Below are 19,555 nucleotides of genomic sequence, written 5' to 3' on the forward strand. Positions count from 1 at the left end.
GGTATCTGTCTCCTCCCGTGTTGAATCGACATCTTGCGATGACGCTGGAGTGTCCTCTCCAGTGAAGCTGAAGCTACAGAGCCTGGGCAGGGTGATATGGAGGGTCTGCTGTTGCCCATGCAGCAGACCCCCCCTCTCTTCGCAGCTGAAGGGTCCAAGGGAAAGACGGAGTCAATACAGCTTGGCTTCAGGTGCGCCGCAGGAGTTGCCGGTGTTGACTACAACGTCAAACCGCCTTAGGGACTCCGGCTCCGGATTTTCTGTCGGTGTTTACTCCCTTAGCCTTTCCCCTGAAGAGGTATGCCTGCCGCAAGGCAGTGGAGGTTTTTTGGAGTCAGAGTTTTCCTTCTCTGATGTGCCCTGACTGGAAGATCGAACCAGCGACACTTAGCTCGCAGGCCAACACTCAATCCACTGAGCCAAACCAGCCAGGGCTGTGATAAGTATTATAATAATGGGGTATTATTCAGAGGTAAGAAAGTGAGCTCTATTGTTTGAGACAACATAAATGAACCTTGAGGGCATTATGCTAAGTGGAATAAGACAAAGAAAGGCAAATCCCATATGATCTCTTATGGATTCTAAAAACAAAACAGCAAGTTCATGGATATAGAGAATGGGATTAGTGGTACATTAGGCAGGGGGTGTGGAGTGGGATAAATGGATGATGGGGGTCAAAAGGTGAAAAATAAATTAAAAACAGAAGCTTGAAGGAGAAAACTGCTGATTTCTCTTTTTGTCTTATCTCCTGTTCCACTTTTAGCCTAAATCCCAACTTCAGCCTGTGGCAGAGAATTTAGTGTATCTAACCCTGCAAGTAAAAAGATAAACAGAATAAAAAATATCTCCAATTATTTATACATAGAAAGGGTCTTTTTAAACAAAAGTTTATTATTTTTTATTTCCAGGTAGACTAGAATTCATAAAAGTTTCTTTGTAAAAAAATCAAGGAAAGCTGAGGATGGGAAGAAAATGACATATGGGTAATCAGCTTTTTGCACATGACCTGCTAAAAGTTTGAACTTTAAAATTCTTTCTAAAAACCTATTGTTAGATTCCTTAAAATCTATCATTGTACTTGATGGTAAAGTATAATAATATCTGCTGTTATTGCAGTAGAAGCCAGCTAGCTGTGTAGGCTCAGGAAACAAGTTACAGAGGCAGAAGAAGGGCTCTTGGAGCTTAGGAGGCAGAAAGGCAAAGGTAAACACCTGGGAGGAAGAACAAGTGGGAGGGAAAGGCCCTGTGTGCTCCCTGAGAGGGAGGGCTCACTCTGGGTCCTTCATCTTGAGGGTTTTAAAGGTTGGGAGTTTAGGGAAGGTCTTAGAGTAGGATCTCATCAGAATATTTATCTATTTTATGCTGATGTGCCAAAATGAAATTTATTCCCCTTACTGCATCCATCCTTGGTGTGGTTGGCACAAATGGCAATTATTGGATTTCTGTTATATATCTCCCTGAGTGGGGTGATTTAAGCATTTACCTTCTGGTTGTGGAAGAGAAATATAAACTATTTACTCTTAAGTGTCCTTGGTTAGGGAGATAGAATTTTTCAATTTACTAGATGGCTGTAAGCTGCTTGGCCATTTAACTACAGTGATACCTTGGCTAATGAAACTAATTTGTTCCAGAATCACATTCATGAGACAAAATATTTGTTAGCTGAAACATGATCTCCCAAAGGTTTCTATAGAAAATCATTTAACTCGTTCTGGATGCTGCCCACTATTTAAAGATAAGTTTTATAAAATGGTAAAAAAAACACACTATAAAAGGGCAAAAACTCACCAAAGGTTGAGATGAACAGCTACCCAAATGGATGAAGGAGAATGGAAAATAGAATGGAAAACTGATGATCTTTACTCTATTATAGTACATCGTCATCAAATCTGAAGTAGCTTATGTTATCAGGCATCTCACTTCTCGCTGTCTTGAATATAAACAACCCAGTCAGGACTTCCAGCCAAGATGGAGGCGTAGACAGACATGCTGCATCTCCCTCCACAACTAAGAAGGAATACAACTACCTCAAAACTAGAAACAACCAGAAGTTCCAGAAAATCAAACTGCGTGGAAGTCCAGCAAACAAAGATATAAAGAAAAAATACTCATCCAGACAGGTAGGAGGGGTGGAGCTGGGGCGGAGAGGATGCGGTGTGGTGGCGGCAGCAGTGGCAGGCCGGTGGTAATCGCAGTTCCATGTTTTAAAAAGTCAGGAGGGACACCTGGGGAGCGTTCCCAGCTCCTCACCAGACTGCGCAGCTCATTGTCCCAGCACCAGGGAAAATTAAGCCTCATTGCTTCTGACTGTGCAGACCATGGGGGTTGGGACAGAGGCAGAAACTGCCAATCTCTCAACAGAGTCCACCTGTTTAAAGGGACCCCATGGTCCTAGAACATCTGCATACCCACCCACTCTCGGAACGACAGCCAGAGCAGCAGTTAGAGGGGCACCAGTTTGGTGCGAAAGTGGGAGAAGTGCCTGGAAAAGGGCAAGTGCTGGGCAGCGGCATTGTTCCCTCTCAGACCCCTCCCCCACATACAGCACCACAACGTGGTGAAACAGGTCGCCCATTACTTATGGATACCTAAGGCTCCACCCCTTACAATGTAGTAGGAGTGACAGTTCTCCCTGGGACACAGAAGCAAACAAACACAGGAGACTTCCGGCCAAGACGGAGGCCTAGACTGACACGCTCTGTCTCCCTCCACAACTAAGAAGGAATACAACTGCTGCAAAACCAGAAATAACCAGAAGTTCCAGAAAATAAATGGAAGTCCAACGTATGAAGTTATAAAGAAGTGGTGCTCTTCCGGACAGGTAGGAAAGGTGAAGCCGGGGAGGAGAGTTCAAGCTGTGCTGTCTGCGGTAGCAGCAGCGATGGAGGCAGGATAGTGGTAAGCACAGACACCTGTATTTAAGGGGAGGCGATAAGTACCTGGGGGGCACCCCGAGCTGCAGACCAGACCCGTCAGCTTGCGATTCCAAAGCCAGGCTAGGCAGACCTCCATTGCCTTGGACTGTGAGGCCTGGAGGGGGTGGGGACAGAGGAGGAGGCTCCGGTCTTTCAGCGGAGAGTGAACGTCAGGAATCCATCCTGGACATCACCCCCTTCCCCTCATCAGAAAATGCCACAGCGTGGTGAGATGGGTCACCCGGTTGTGATGAGTGCACAAGGCTCCGCCCCCTATAGTGTAGGAGGTGTGACAGCCATGCCCAGGAAGCAAAGGTAAACACAAAACAGGATGGCACAGAACATGATAGAGATCCCAGTGATGCAGCTGACAAGACAGCAAATATCTAATCTAACAAAGCAGCAGATAGGAAATCTTTCTGAGGCTCAGTTCAGAGCTTTGGTTATAAAAATGCTTACAGACCTAACAGCAGATCTTAAGCAAGACGAGGAAGGAATGAAGACTAGTCCTGCTGAAATGAACAAAAAGACATATGAAACTAGTTGTGAGGGCAAGAAAACCAGGGATCAAATCAACAAATCAGAACATAGGGAAGGAACAGTCAAGCAGCGTAGAAAGAGGACATGAGAAGCGAGGAAAATGAGGAGAGGCTCAGAAACTTATCAGACAGCTATAAGCGGGCCAACATCCAAATCAGAAGGTTGCCAGAAGGTGAAGAAGAAGAACTAGAAAATGAAAAATTATGTGAAAAAATAATGAAGCGGAACTTCCCTGACTTGGGGAAGGAAATAGACTTACAGGTCCAGGAAACGCAGAGAGCTCTAAAAAAAAAAAAACTGGACCCAGGGAGAACAGCACCAAGACACATTGTAATCAAAATGTCAAAAATTAAGGATAAAGAGAGAATCTTAAAGCAGCAAGAGAGAAGAAGAATTATGTACAAAAGGGTCCCAATTAGACTATCAGCTGATTTCTTAAAAGAAACTCTGCAGGCAAGAAGGGACTGGCAAGAAATATTCAAAGTAATGAAAAGCAAAAACCTACAACCACGATTACTCTATCCAGTGAACCTGTCATTCAGAATAAAAGGGCAGAGAAAGTGCTTCCAGGACAAAGTAAAACTGAAGGAGTTCATTAGATCCAAACCACTGTTATATGAGATACTAAAGGGACTTGTTTAGGAGAAGGAAGATCAAAACTATGAACATTAAAATGAAAACTGTATCACAAAAACCAACAACAGAAGCTAGGGAATTGAAACAAAGGCAGTCTAAGTAGGCAATGAGAGTGAAAAAATAATTATAGGTATGGGGAACATTTTGTGGGGAGGTCAGTGGGGAGTGGAAGGGGGGCAAGGGAGGGAGATAGTACAGGAATGAAGAAGCACAGCCGGAGAGAGTAGAGTAGACAGGAAGATGTTGAGAATAACTATATGCACAACCAATGGGCATGGACTAAGGGGAAGGGACAACTGGAGTGAGGGGGTTCACTGGGTGGAGGGGAACAAAGGGAAAAGAAATAGGGACAACTGTAATAGCATAAACAAAGCATATTAAAAAAATAAATAAATAAAAAAAAGACCCAGTCGGGTGGTGAGTCTCCCCTGTGTGATGTGGTCAGCTCATTTCTTTGCCATACACATACAGACGGAAAAGATAAGCTCCTGGAATGGCCTGACCATTGTTGTTTGCTGCTTCATGTTAGCATGCAAATCACAAAAACATTCATTAGCTGAGTCCGAAAACAGCAAAAAAAAATCTTCGTTAGCTTAAGTATCACTGCATTTGTCTCAGTTTCACTATTCCACTTGTCCTGCCTTACTAGTTCATCTCATTCCCCCCTGAGACACAACAGTCCCTGAAATCTTTTAAGGATTATGAAGGAGGATGTCTTCAGTAACTGCCTGTACAGGGTATGGAAGTCTCTCCCTACCTAATCTAAAGGAGATGAGAGGATGAGCTCTGAGACTGGAACAGAGAAGCTGTTAGCTGACTTCCAAAGTAGGGATAGGCTGGAATCCCCAAAGCATCATCATCTTGCTATGGAATTTTTTTTTTTGTTTTTGATATGAAATTATTGTATTCAAAAGTGAAGTTGGTAGACTGCTCCATATTTCATTGACTCAATTGTGTAGTCTTAAGAATAAGTCAGTTCATTTAAATTGTTGAGTCTCATTTCAGGAAGCAATGATGCAGATGGGCTTCCAAAAATGAGACCTGGGGAAAGTTGTGTGGGTGGGTGACTGTACTAGAGGGCAGGTCTACCTCTTATCTCAGTGTGTATGAGGTGCACTTCGATGAAGGAATTACTCTGCTGCGAGAAGGGCAATAAGGTGATCTGAGTCATGGCACTATATGTTACTGATGATGTTGTCAATGAAACAGCCCTTGTTGTTACCAGTGGAGTTGGGGCCTCAGTTCTTCAGTTTGGCAAAGAAAGAATTGAGATCCAGGAACTCAAATTAGAAGAGAAAGTTTATTTTGAAAGTTACAGAGGTAGTAGAATAGAGCTATCTGGGCTGCATAGGCTCAGAAAACAAATTACAGAGGCAGAAGAAGGGCCCTTGGAGCTTAGGGGGCAGAAAGGCAAAGGTAATGCTCCTGCAGAGGAAGAAGAGGGAGAAGGGAAAGGTGCTGACATGTTCCCTGAGAGGAAGTATGTGCTGTAGTAGTTTGTTGACTCCAAAAAACCTCTGCTGCCTTGCGGCATACCTCTTCAGGGGAAAGGCTAAGGGAGTAAACACCGACAGAAAATCCGGAGCCGGAGTCCCTAAGGCGGTTTGACGTTGTAGTCAACACCGGCAACTCCTGCGGCGCACCTGAAGCCAAGCTGTATTGACTCCGTCTTTCCCTTGGACCCTTCAGCTGCGAAGAGAGGGGGGGTCTGCTGCATGGGCAACAGCAGACCCTCCATATCACCCTGCCCAGGCTCTGTAGCTTCAGCTTCACTGGAGAGGATACTCCAGCGTCATCGTAAGATGTCGATTCAACACGGGAGGAGACAGATACCGTGTCACTCCCGAGTCAGACTGCACAGCCATTCTCGGCGGTGCAGATAGACTCTTAAGAAGCTACACCATCGTCTCTCGAGACGGACGGCTGCTGACGATATATCCATTATGAATGAGTTACTCTAAGATAAAATAGGAATAGAGGATGTAACTGATTTACATTTTTATACCTTTCTCCCTACTGTATCTATGTGGAAACTGTATATGCTTTCCTAGACCTTGTCAACATAAGAACATTCAAACCTGTACAAAATTTTTATGAATTTGTTAGAGTTCATTTGAGCCGAACAGAGGACATGCCTGAAAGCAAGATCAAGGTACTGAGAAAATGTTCCCTTGAGAGTGGTTACACTTCCAAGGGTCTGGAAGAGAGAATTATTCTGATATTTCAATGGTGTGTTAACCTAGATACAAAAGAACAATGGACAGGACTTGCTTAAGGCAAGGATAAGCATCTAAGGAAGTTATAGGTCTGAGGTGTGACTGCCCATCAGGACCTGTCCAGTTAGGGTTTTATGATCAGATCTTTCTGTGAGGTATGTTAGGTCACCAGTCTTATCAGATTTAATACATAGCCCCTTTTTATTCACAATTCTCCCTTTTGGTTCTAAGTGAATCAAACAATGCATTGATGACCAATCTTTTTGCCAGATAGTATGGTCTCACAGCACTAAGAAGTCCCAGTACAGATGTTTTGTTGAAATGATAGACCATTGGGGACAGGAAAATACTGTGACCATGGAACATGATTGAGGTCAACATTTTTTTTTCCAAAATGGAAGGGCAGTAAATGGAAGGCAGTCGGGTCCTATGGGCCTTTATTACCAGAAACACTCTGGTTAATTTCTATCCTGTAAACTCTGATGATCCAAGTTTTTGCCATTTGTCTCACTTTCCTGCATTTTTATCTAGTATAACATATCCATAAGTGATAAAAAGAGTATTAAAAGTTATCTTATACTTCATCAACAAGTATTAACAATTGGGCTATATAGAAAAAGCTCAACAAGTATAAATATTATTATGACTAATATCATTAGCAAACAGATAAAGACAATCAAACAACTGGTTTCTGAGTTCAATTTCAATCTGTTGGTTTACAGGCCTTTAAAAAAAATTCCTTTATTTATTTTTAGAGAGAGGGGGAGTGGGGGAGAAAGAAAGGGAGAGAAACATCAATGTGTGGTTGCCTCTCGTGCACCCCTAACTGAAGACCTGTCCTGCAGCCCAAGCATGTGCCCTGACTGGGAATTGAACTGATGGCCCTTTGGTTCACAGGCTGCTGCTCATCCACTGTGCCACACCAGCCAGAGCAGTTTATGGGCTTTGCTGATGTCTTGGGATAGCTGTCTACCTCTGATGTCAGCAGCTTCTCACCCTTGAGGAGTCTTCGGTGTTTGTTGTGCACTTTATTACTATACATTTTATTAGCAATAGTAGGAGAAGGTTTTCAGTAATATTGTTTACTCCATAAAGTCATCTTTCAGGACCCCAGTGTTATTGGCTCATGTACATGTTGAAGTATAGGTAATTGAGCCTACAGGTAAGATTGGTTTCTGATTGGGTCCAAGCCATATCTGTTTGGGTCAAAGGTTTCCACTTTTTGTTGCCACATCTTCTTTTCTTCTGTAGCTGTCCATTGAAACTGTAAAAGGGGGTCTTTTGTTGGTTTAGTAGGGAGCAAGGAATATTCTCAGGTCTGGATAATTTTACTGCTTAGTGCTCCTTGTTTAAATACTACATCAGCTAAATGACTTTCTTTTGCTTTCATGGTGGGGGTTTTAGAATGTCCTGGAATTATGGTAATTGTCAGTTATTTTCAGTTGTTGTATGGCATCTATGCAACTTCTTTTTAATTTTTTATAAGCAGCCCTGAAGAAGTTAAGAAGCCTCGCTTTTTCCATAACATTTTGAAGTAAAGAGCTACGCCAAAGGCATAGGGACTATCAGTGTAAATATTGGATAGTTGATCTTTGGCCAATTGACAAGCTTGAGTTCCAGTAATTAATTCTGCTTGTTGGGCAAATCTTAAGTCAGGTAAGTAAGAACTTTCAATTATGCCCACCAAGGAAGTTATTGAATATCCAGCTCAGTATTGTTACTTTCCATCTTTGAGATAAGTTCCACCTATAAATCAAATTAAGTCAGTATTATCAACAGGTAGAGGCAAGATATTGTTAATAGTTATTCTGATAAAAGTGGCTGACTTAATCTTGCCAATATCCATACTGGAAAGAGCCGAGAGCTCAGTAGGAATTTTAAGGTGGTTAGCAACATGGGCTGTGAAAGAATTCACGAAGAGAAGAAAGTGCAGACTGCAAAGTTTTTTATTCACATGCCAAGAAAGGAGAGGGGCTTGGTGTGGAGAGATACACCAGCCCTGAAGGGTGAGGGCTTTGAGCTTTTATTAGGTGATAGGGGTGGCTGTAGAGCAGGATGTTTCAATTGGTCTTGTATAGTGGGCAGCTTGTTTCCATGTTATCTTTGGGTTCAGGGTCTGGCACATCCTGTTTCATAAGTTCCCAGAGCCTCTGTGCCTTCAGGGTGCTTCCAATAATTTTCTATTCCTGAGGACAGAGGCTCATAAAACAAGAGTCAGTCATGCTTTGTGGGGTCCAGCTAGCTCTGGCAAAGAGGGCCTGAAAAGGGGGCCTTTGTCCTATTAGGAATGTCCTGTAAATATTTAGTCTCAATATTAGTTCTCTCTTGTGGAGGTTTCTTGATAATCATTATTTTCTTAATTGGTTCAGCATTTGATTTATTTTCTTCTAAATATATTTCTATCTTCTGAGAAAAAGAAATGTGAACATCATGGGTTTCAAGAAAGTCTCAATATATTAAGTGAATTAGGGTAGATTTGACTAATAAAATTATACGTTGCCCCATAAATTTCCTTATCAGGGGTCTCCAACCACTTGGCTGCAGACCAGTACCCATCTGGGCCTGTTAGGAACTGGGCCACACAGCAGGAGGTGAGCTCAGATATCCCCACCATTTTTACAAAACCTTTTCTCTGAGGGAGAGGACAACTTAATTGTTTAGGGTTAAGAACAGAGAGAAGTAACCCCTGTATCTACAAGGACCTTAGTAGTTTCTTCTTTTATGGTAATTTCAATTTCTCCTAAAACATTGGTAACGAGAAGAGAAAATGTCCTCTCCTCATCATCAGAGTAGCTTTATGCTTACTCCTGTCTTCTTTTTTCTTTTCTAAATCCCATTTCAATTTCCTACAATACTTCTTAAGAGGATTTGGCTTTTTTTACAGTAAAGGCAGATTTCTTTCCCCTTTACTGAAAAAGCCTTCAGGGCGGTCTGGCCTGGTTGCATAATTGATAGAGTTGTAAATACATGATTTTAGTGTCTTTATCTTTGACTTTTCTAAACCAATAGTTGTATTAGTTGGAATAGGTCAGAATAGTCAGAATCATATAACTCTTAATAAAAAAGATTTTATTAATAGAGAGAGAGGGGAAAGAAGGGAGAAAAAGACAGAGAAACATTGATGTGAGAGAGAAACACTGATGACCCTCCAAAACACCCAACCAGGGAGCGCCCCACAACCCAGGCATGCGCCCTGACCAGGAATCGAACTGGTGACCTTTCAGTTTGCGGGACAGTGCCCAACCAACTGCGCCACACCAGCCAGGGCTCATATGTTCTAATTCTTCTTTTTTTAAAAAAATATGTTATATTGATTATGCTGTTACAGTTGTCCCAACTTCTTTTCCCTCTGCTCCCTTCCACCCACTGACCCCCTCCCTCCAGTTGCCCCCCCTTAGTCCATGCCCATTGGTTATGCATATAGTTCTTCCCAACATCTTCCTGTCTACTCCACTTCCTCCTACTATGCTTCTTAATTCCTGCATCATCTACCTCCCTCTCCCTCTTCCCCCTCCCTGCTGACCTCTCCCCAGTATGTTCCCCACACCTATAATTCTTTTTTCACTCTCGTTGCCTACTTAGTTTGCCTTTTTTTTTTTTAATTCCCTAGCTTCTGTTGTTGGTTTTTGTGATACAGTTTTCATTTTAATGTTCATAGTTTTGATCTTCCTTCTCCTAAACAAGTCCCTTTAGTATCTCATATAATAGTGGTTTGGATCTAATGAGCTCCTTCAGTTTTGCTTAGTCCTGGAAGCACTTTCTCTGCCCTTCTATTCTGAATGACAGCTTCGCTGGATAGAGTAATCATGGTTGTAGGTTTTTGCTTTTCATTACTTTGAATATTTCTTGCCAGTCCCTTCTTGCCTGCAGAGTCTCCTTTGAGAAATCAGCTGATAGTCTAACTGGGACCCCTTTGTACATAATTCTTTTCTTCTGTCTTGCTGCTTTTAAGGTTCTCTCTTTATCCTTAATTTTTGACATTTTGATTACAATGTGTCTTGGTGTGGATCTCCCTGGGTCCAGTTTATTTGGAACTCTCTGCGCTTCCTGGACCTGTAAGTCTATTTCCTTCCCCAAGTTAGGGAAGTTCTGCTTCATTATTTTTTCACATAATTTTTCAATTTCTAGTTCTTCTTCACCTTCTGGCAATCCTATAATTTGGATGTTCAATCTCTTATAGTTGTCCCACAGGTTTCTGAGCCTCTCCTCATTTTCCTCACTTTTTGTTTCCTCTTTCTGCACTGGTTGACTGTTTGTTCCTTCCCTGTGTTACAATTTGTTGATTTGATCCCTGGTTTTCCTTCCCTCACCACTTGTTTCATATGTGTTTTCATTCATTTCAGCAGGACTAGTCTTCATTCCTTCCCCATCTTGATTGAGTCCCACTGTTATTTCTGTAAGCTGTCTTATAACTACAACTCTGAACTGAGCCTCAGAAAGGTTATCTATCTGTTCATCCGTTAATTCATGTATTTTCTTTCTGGTCAGCTGCATGATTGGGATCTCTATCATTATCCCTGCCATCCTGGCAGTTTTTTGCTTCCTGGGTGGGGCTGTCACACCGCCTACACTATAGGGGGTGGAGCCCCATGCACTTGTCACTACTGGGCAACCCTTCTCACCACACTGTGGCGCTTTGTGTGGGGGCAGGGGTCTAAGATGGATTCCTGCCGTTCTCTCTCCACTGAGAGACCGGGAGCCTCCTCCTCCATCCCCATGCCCTCTGGTCCTCATGGTCTGAGGCAATGGGGGTCTGCCTTCCCCAGCATTGGAATCATGAGCTGACAGGTTTGGTCTGCAGCTAGGGGTGCTCCCAGGTGCTTCTCGCCTCCCCTTAAATACGGGCTTCTGTGCTTACCGCTTTCCTGCCACCGCCACAGGTGCTGCTGCCACCAGCACAGCTTGAGCTCTCCACCCCAGCTTTGCCCCTCCTACCCGTCCGGACGAGCACCACTTGTTTATAACTTCATATGTTGGACTTCCATGTAGCTTTATTTTCTGGAACTTCTGGTTATTTCTGGTTTTGCAATAGTTGTAGACCTTCTTAGTTGTGGAGGGAGATGGAGCATGTCAGTCTAGGCCTCCATTTTGGCCGGAAGTCTCCTATGTTCTAATTTTTAAATCAAACTCCTTGGTGAATCCATCAGGGTCTTGGAGAGGGTCAGGAAAACCTTTAGCTAGATTCCTTAATTATGTTCTAGTCTAAGGAACTTAAATAATTTTTGGTTTTTCCTGGCTGACACTGGCTTTTCTCTAAAGGGAGCTGTGAGAATTTCTTTCTTTTTTTCTTTCCTGGTCTACCTTGATCTGGCTCTCTATTCTGAGTTCTCCCCTAGCTCAGTAGGCCATGGTGGTGAGGGAGGTAGGTGTGCAGGAGAAAGAAGAGAAAGGAGGAAGAGAGGATATGTTTGCACAAGGAAGCTCTGAAAAGTAAAGGATAGAGGCACAGTTAGAGAAAAGTGTATTACTGGCATCGAGCAGTTTTGGAAGTTTTTTAAAGTTCTGAGAGTCTCTAGAATTTTCTCGTTAACTTCCTGTAGGAAAGAGAATTTATCTGTGCACTCTTAGAGGCTTCTAGTCACCAATTAAGATGTTTCCCATTCATACAGTTCATTTTAGAGCTGCCTTTTTCCATTTGAGCACACAAAATGAATTTAGAGGTGTCAAAAGAGCCCTTTTTCAGCCACTTTTAGTTAAATCTTCCCATTTCTGTAGATACTTGACTGCATAAAAATTGTACATTTAGTTTGCAGGAATATTAATGGAGGGCAGGGTATCTTGGGGCTTGTTGGTGTTGGAGGCATGATTTTCCATGTTAATTCTAGTTTTCTTTTGAGATCTGCAGTCTGAATAAACTTTTAGTGATATTATGTGGTGCGTTGAAGTGTGCTGCTTGTGAGCTGAGCTCCAAGGGGCTGTCACCTCTGAAGTTGCTGCAATGCTTCCTTTCCCTGGCTGTCTTTTACAGTTATAAGGACTGAAAGAGCTAGCTAACCAGCCTTTATGTGCAGCTCCCCCTGATGAGTCAGTTATTTAATTATAATGTCTTGGAGTTCCCTGTGGGCCACTTTGTACCTTAAGCATTCCTCAGTAAGTTCACGGAGGTTTAGTCAAGGAAAATACCCAATATTGGGGCTGGGGACAGTAGGTGCCCCTCATCTTTGGAGCTGAAAGAGTTCAGACTCATTTACCTAGCAAAAAATTTTGTTCAGATTCACAGTGTTTCCAATTGAAAAGCTGAAATTAGAAACAGCTGCCCATTATTTTCTCTTGTTCTTAGGTTATCTCAACCCTATTATTTAGTGCCACCTTCAGGGTTTCCTAAGAATAGCTCAAATAGAGTCAAGACCTCAGACTTTGAGGGAGGTCCAGGATTCTAGGAGAAAACTCACCCAAAGGGTCTGCAGTTTGGTCCTGGGTGCACTTTGGAATCTTGCTAACTACACCAAGTTAAGTGTTGATGAAAGAACATCTAACCTATAGGAAGGTTTTATAAGAGCTTATTTGACTCAAAATTTTTAAAACATTCTCAGAAACAAAGTCTTAATCGATTAAGAAAATATTCTGGAAAATGGCAGTTTTAAAGTTGATTTTATATACTTAGAGTCAGAGGAAAAAATGTAAGGAAGGTTACACAATATCTGTTGAAGGTAGATTAGGGAGGCAGAAGAAAGCGAAGTGAAGAATGTCTAGGATTGGCTATAAAACAAAATGGAGAAACACATACTTCTTTCATTTTATTTATTTATATTTAAAATATTTTATTTATTATTTATTCTTAGAGGGAGGGGAAGGGAGGAGAAAGAGAGGGAGAGAAACATTGATGTGAGAGAGGAACAATTGGTTGCCTCTCACACATGTCCCTACTGGTGAATGGTGCTGCATGCAACCCAGGCATGTGCCCTGACTGGGAATAGAACCGGGCAACTTTTGCTTTGTGAAATGACACCCAAACAACTGAGCCATACTGGTCAGGGTGAGAAACACATTATTCTACACTGGTGGGTATGGGGTAGTTAACACTTAACATTTACAGTACATGGAAATGGGCAACACAGTAACAATGAGTTTTGTGGTCTTGTGCTCTGGTAAAAGCAGTTGTGCCTTTGAGGGCTCTGGAAAATAAGATTAATCTGTCATTTCAAAGGTATATTATCCTAGATGCATGAGAACAATAGACAGGTCTCACATAAGGTAATGTTTGACCTTTGTTAAGGAAGCTATAGCCTGAGATGTGATTACCTGCTGTGACCTGCCGATTCAGGAATTTATGATCAGACTGTCCTGCATGCTTACTTTCAGTCATCGAGTTTGTAAAGCCTGCCATGTTCCATCCCCACCCCTGCCCCTGAGCTTGTCAGGTTTACTATATAGCCCCCTTTTCACTCACATATTATTTCTGACTGAGGAGAAGGACAGGAAGCTAATGTAGAACTTTTTGGTCTCTGATCTTTGGTTTATCATTTCTATCTCCTGGTACCCCTCACTATTTGCTTCCCCTATCTGGGAAGATTGTCCCTGGCATGGCAGTACTCACTTCCTGGCTATTGGTACCAACACTTGCCTAGGTTCTAACTTTGCATATTGCAGGGCCTGAGGTGCTCCTTGTAACAGCTCAGATTTTTCCCTGGGGGCTTGAACCTTGTTTTCTTCTGAGGATTTTCTTGATTGGGAGCATGAGAGAAAGTACTCAGGTGAGTCCTTCTTCCTCAACAGAGATGAAAGATGAGAGGAGAGAGAGAGACTGACCACTCAGCTGTTGTAAACACGTTACTCAGAGAGCAGACTTGGTACATTGATCCTATTACTCGTGGGGAAATTAGAAAACAAATCTTGGGCCCTGGTCAGGTAGCTCAGTTGGTTAGAGTTTTCCTGATATGCCAAGGTTATGGGATCAGTCCCTGGTTAGGGCGCATGCAAGAATCAACCAATGAATGCATAAATAAGTGCAACAACAAATCAATATCTGTCTGTCTCTCTCCCCCCCTCTAAAAAATCAATAAATCAAATAAAGAAAAAAAAAAAAAAGAAAAAGAAAAGAAACCTTGGAAATGTTAACTCCAGAGCTGGAAGAACTGGTTCCTCCACCCTGGAGGCCTCCATCAGCCACTAGGCTGTGCTTGGTGGAGTGTTGGGCTGACAAAGCCTCTAGTACTGGAGCAATGGGAGATGTTATTGAATCTGGAGACAAACACACGTTGTTAGCTGTTCTGCCATCTGCCAAAACATGCCCTTTGGGCTTGTCAGTTTCTTCAGGGAGATACTCCAAGACCAGAAGAACTCAATGACTCAATGAGCATTATGACACCCAGGCCAAACCTGGGCAGGAAGAATCAAGGGCATTATCTAAATAAACACACAGCCTGAAGAAATGGAGCTTGTTGACCTGCCCAGAGTGACTCATGACCATGTGATGGGGCTCTAGCCCATGGATGGTGGTCTCTATTGCTATTTCCAAACTCCTCCCACAGCACTGTTGTTGGTGTTCTTCATTTCTTTTAACCTTGGTTTTTGCCTACTTTGATTAGATCTCCCACACTTGAAGGAGCTGTGGTAAGAAAAGCTACTGGCAATAACACAGCACTGTGGTAGCGAGCTCGTTGCTCAAGAGAGCTCATGTTTACTGTAATGCTGACAACATCTTCTACTAGACCCATTCTCATGGCTGAAGAGCCTTGGCAGGGCTTTCCTGTTTAGACAGAAAAACTGAAACTCACAAGGCCAGCCCAAATTCATCCAAAGCCGTCTTTGGGACTCTTTCCACACCATTATGTTTCATCTTACTTCTTTAGTTACCTTCCCATATAGTCACATTTATACAGGAAGCACATACTCTTAGGTAAAAAGCAGTACTAATGCCCTTAAGTGAATTGTAGTACTTCCTCATTAGCTGGGAAATGTGCTAGCATTTCAGCAAACATTGAAATGGGGAAAAAACATTTCACTAAACTGGCTTCTAGTTTTAGGACAACCTCATACCACTCAGGGATTCTAGTTGTGGGTGATCAGGTGGAGTAAGGCGCAGGAATGCATCTTGTACTTCCAACTTGATTAATAACAACTGAGGCCTGAGGAAAGACGGTCAAGTCCTCCTTCCTCTGACATGTTGTTTGATGGGCAAGCCCTGTTGTTTGCTGCTGCTGCATGCATATTCAGGTGCAGCCTTCTCATCATGTGGACACAGCATGTGCAGGGTTGCTGCTGGGCCTTCCCACTTCCACTAGCAACCTCCATCTGACCTTTCACCTTTATGCTCCCAAGTGATTTCGCAGTTCTGTACTGAGTGGTTAAAGTAAATGTTCAAAAACCTTTCTACAGACTCATCAATAATCCATTGAATTCTTCCCCATTAAAACATTTTCAGTAAACCCCCCCTTCCTGGTTGTCTTTAAAAGACCTCAGGTGGCCCTGATGTTCCATAGACAGTGTCTGTGCAGCTTAGGATTTAGCATTTAAAAGTTCATAGTTTCCAGAAGAACAGGGAAGGCATTTAGGAGAAAGAGATGGGCAGCAGTGACCACATCTGCTCAGTGTGGCCAGACTGTCCCTGGGGAAAAGAGCTAGAAAAAATAGAAGAGATTATGTAAGACTGGTTGCTGAGGTGTGTCAGAAAGAAGTAATTTTGTGTCACTGAAAATGAGATGCCTGTAGAAGTAACTAGTTTTCTGTTGGAGAAACAATGCCAGACACCTATTTTATAGAATTAGATATTTAGGTGAAGAAATCCCTCCCCCTTTGAAAATTATTTATTTATTTATTTATTTTTAGAGAGAGGGAGAAAGAGAGGAAGAGAAACATCAGTGTGGGAGAGAAACATCGATTGGTTGTCTCTTGCACATGCCCAGACGGGGGACTGAACCTGCAACCTAGGCATGAGCCCCGACTGGGAATTGAACCAGCGACCTTTCACTTAGCAGAATGATGCCCAACCAACTGAATCATACTAATCAGGGCTCCCCCCCCTTTTTTTTTTTAATTCTCACCTGATATGTTTATTGATTTAGAGAGAGAAAGTGGGGAGAGAGAGACAGAGAACAGACAGAGGGAAACAGATGTGAGAGAGAAAATTTGAACAGTTGCCTCTTGTCCACACCTTGACCAGGGATTGAAACCGCAACCTAGGCATGAGCCCCGACTGGGAATTGAACCAGCGACCTTTCACTTAGCAGAATGATGCCCAACCAACTGAATCATACTAATCAGGGCTCCCTCCCTTTTTTTTTTTTAATTCTCACCTGATGATATGTTTATTGATTTAGAGAGAGAAAGTGGGGAGAGAGAGACAGAGAACAGACAGAGGGAAACAGATGTGAGAGAGAAAATTTGAACAGTTGCCTCTTGTCCACACCCTGACCAGGGATTGAAACCGCAACCTAGGTATATGCCCTGACCAGGAATTCAACCTGCAACCTTTTGATGTATGGGAAAATGCTCCAACTGAGCCACATGGTCAGAGCAGAAATTTCCCTTTAAAGGCTAGATTAATTTTTTTCCTCCTGTAAAATGTTTTATTTATATTTTTTACTTCAAATTCTCTAGTTTTATAACAACTTGAATTGATTGATCTAGCATATATAAAATCTATAAAAATATCCTACGGAAGTCTCAACATAGAGTGTTTCTGCAATGCAACTAAGATTCCTGCTTCTGTGCCAAGGACACACAGAATTTGAACTTGTTAGGGGAACAAAATTACTGGCCCTGATATTTCAATGAACTATAAAGCAAACAAAGACCTGTCATTACACTATCATACTTCTGTTCCCTAGGTCTTGAGGGGAGATAGCATTCACTTATTCTACACATATTTACTTAGGACCTATATAATTAGGTAAACACAGTGGTCATTAGGTAAAAGCAGGTAATAATCAAATAAATAAATATGTAATTATTAAGGCCACTGTTTTGTAATGAAATAATTCTGGGTTCAAATCTTGGTTCTGTCTCTTAAAAGTCATGTAACCTTTGACAAGATAGTTCCCCTCATAGAATGTCCATTTTCTCATCTGTCAAAGGGAAATGAAAAATGCCTGTCCCTGAGGATATAGTAAAAATTATAGAAGATAAGTAATATAGTGCTAGCATACAGTCCATAGTGTATAGTTACCATTATTATTCTTAATGATGTTTTGAAATCTTAGAGTGCTCTATATCATCAAAACACCCTTGCTTGGGTCATATTTTATGATATATCACTGAAGATTTAGAATTGTCACACAACACAGGAAAGTAATAAAATACATGAGAACTCCCTGAGGTCTAGGGAGGGCTGAGCACCTATGGTCTCAGGAAATAGCAGAGATGGACAGAAGATTAGGGACATGAGGCCAGAAGCACTCCCCTAGAGCCATTTCAACATGATGTTTCAGGTGTGCTCTGTTCTCATGGTTGGATATGAAGATAAAGACCTACTATGCCCTTGGAGTATCTCAACCAAACCAACCCCCATCATTATTGCTTTCTTCCCTTCCTTACCTTGGTAGTTGAGCCCCCAAATATGTGTGGTGCACCGAAGTAGGTCAACTGTGGTAGAATCTCTGGCAAACTGCAATGTTGACTTCAGGCCTTGCCTTGGTGAAACTTGCTGACCCAGTGACCCACCTGGGAAGTTAGTGTTCTTCCTCTCTCTTCTCTTGCATATCCTCAGAAAAATAATAACAAAGTAAAAAATTACTTTCTTGACTTCTAGTGGACTGACTCTCCAATTTGCCCTGGCAAAGTGGATTTATCAGCAGACGTAAATGAACTGTGCTTTAATTTTAGTCTATAAATCCTGAGCTATTCATGATGAGAAAGATATTGCTTTGTTGTAAAATATAGTATATATGAATGTTAAATTACCAAATAAAACAATTAACCAAACCAGGTACCTGGCTCATGAAAAATAACATCACTCATTTCTTATGTCCTGTTCCTGAGAATGGGACAGTTAGCACATCATTAATCTGGTTTGTTTTCCTCCCCTTAGCACTTTCATTAAATATATTGGTGGTGGCTGTTTTCAAGGATTCTCAGTGAGACCTTGGCAATTGTTGTTTGAGCAGTTTCTTCTGTTACTGACTACTTTTTGTTAAGAAAAGTAATCATTATGAAAAACTTAGGAAGTATAGATAAGCAAAATTAAAAAAAGAAATGTATCCAAAATCCCATTCTACTTCCCTGTGGCCTTTACCAGTAAACAACACAGAATGTATGGCTCACTCACATACACCCTCTGCTTTGGATTATGGCATTTGATCACCTAATAATAATCCTAATCCCCATTTCCCAGATGAATAGACTGAAGTGTGGAGAGTTTGGGGAATATCGTCAGCTGGTAAGCCAGGAAACCAAGACTTGATCTGAGGCAGTGTAACTCAGACAAGCCAGCACGTAGCCCTGCAGGGCTGGACTAGACCTGGGAATGAAGGTTGATGGTCAGGAAAAATCACTGAAGAGAATTGCAAGAGGACAACAGCTAATAATTTACGCTAAATATAACTTTTCTCACAGGGAACAGCAACCAAGGGGCACTCCTACGATACCTCTTGAAGTTGTCCCAGAGGCTGCTTATCTACCCTCATTTTTTGGATTCTTTTTTCTTTTTGTTCTGATTGGTTGTCTTTTGCTTCCTTATGTTCCAAATAATTGGTTTGGTTCTTGGCTTTATCCACTCAACTGTTGTTTCCCTGTAAATTGTTCCTTATTTCAATTAGTGTATCCTTGGTTTCTGACTGGATCTTTTTTATGCAGCTGAGGTCCTCACTAAGTTCCTTAAACACCCTTATAATCGGTGTTTTGAATTCTGCATTTGATAGATTGATTATCTCCATTTTGTTTAGCTCTTCTTCTGGAGTTTTGATCTGTTCTTTCATATGGGCCACGTTTTTTTGTCTCCTCATTTTGGCAGCCTCCCTGTGTTTGTTTCTATGTATTAGTAGATCTTCTTTGACTCCCTGTCTTGGTGTTTGGGCTAATGTAGTAGGTGTCCTGTAGGGTCCAGTGGCACAGCCTCCTCTATCACCCAAGCTGGGCACTCGAGGTGCGCCCTCTGTGTGGGCTGAGTACACCATCCACTTGTAGTTGGGACTTGGTTGCTGTTGGAAGATCAATAGGAGGGCTTCACCCAGGCCCACCATGGGCAAGGATTGGCTGTGACCACTTACCATGAACCTCCACCTCCATTGGGGAATCAGCTGTGCAGGGACAAGGTGGTGGTGCTCTGGCATGGTCTGTAGCTGTCCACTGGGTTTGGTGACCCTGGGGTTT

At 42.3% G+C, this 19,555-nt stretch overlaps 1 protein-coding gene across 1 annotated transcript in view; it reads left to right on the forward strand.

Moving 5' to 3' along the window:
* Window positions 1-19,555, forward strand: part of LOC150012810 (uncharacterized) — a 199,093-nt gene that overhangs the window by 133,932 nt on the left and 45,606 nt on the right. The gene's annotated exons all lie outside the window — the stretch shown is intronic.

The sequence above is a fragment of the Furipterus horrens genome, unplaced genomic scaffold, assembly GCF_987537825.1.
Source record: "Furipterus horrens unplaced genomic scaffold, mFurHor1.1.pri manual_scaffold_4, whole genome shotgun sequence".
Classification (NCBI taxonomy): Eukaryota; Metazoa; Chordata; class Mammalia; order Chiroptera; family Furipteridae; genus Furipterus; species Furipterus horrens.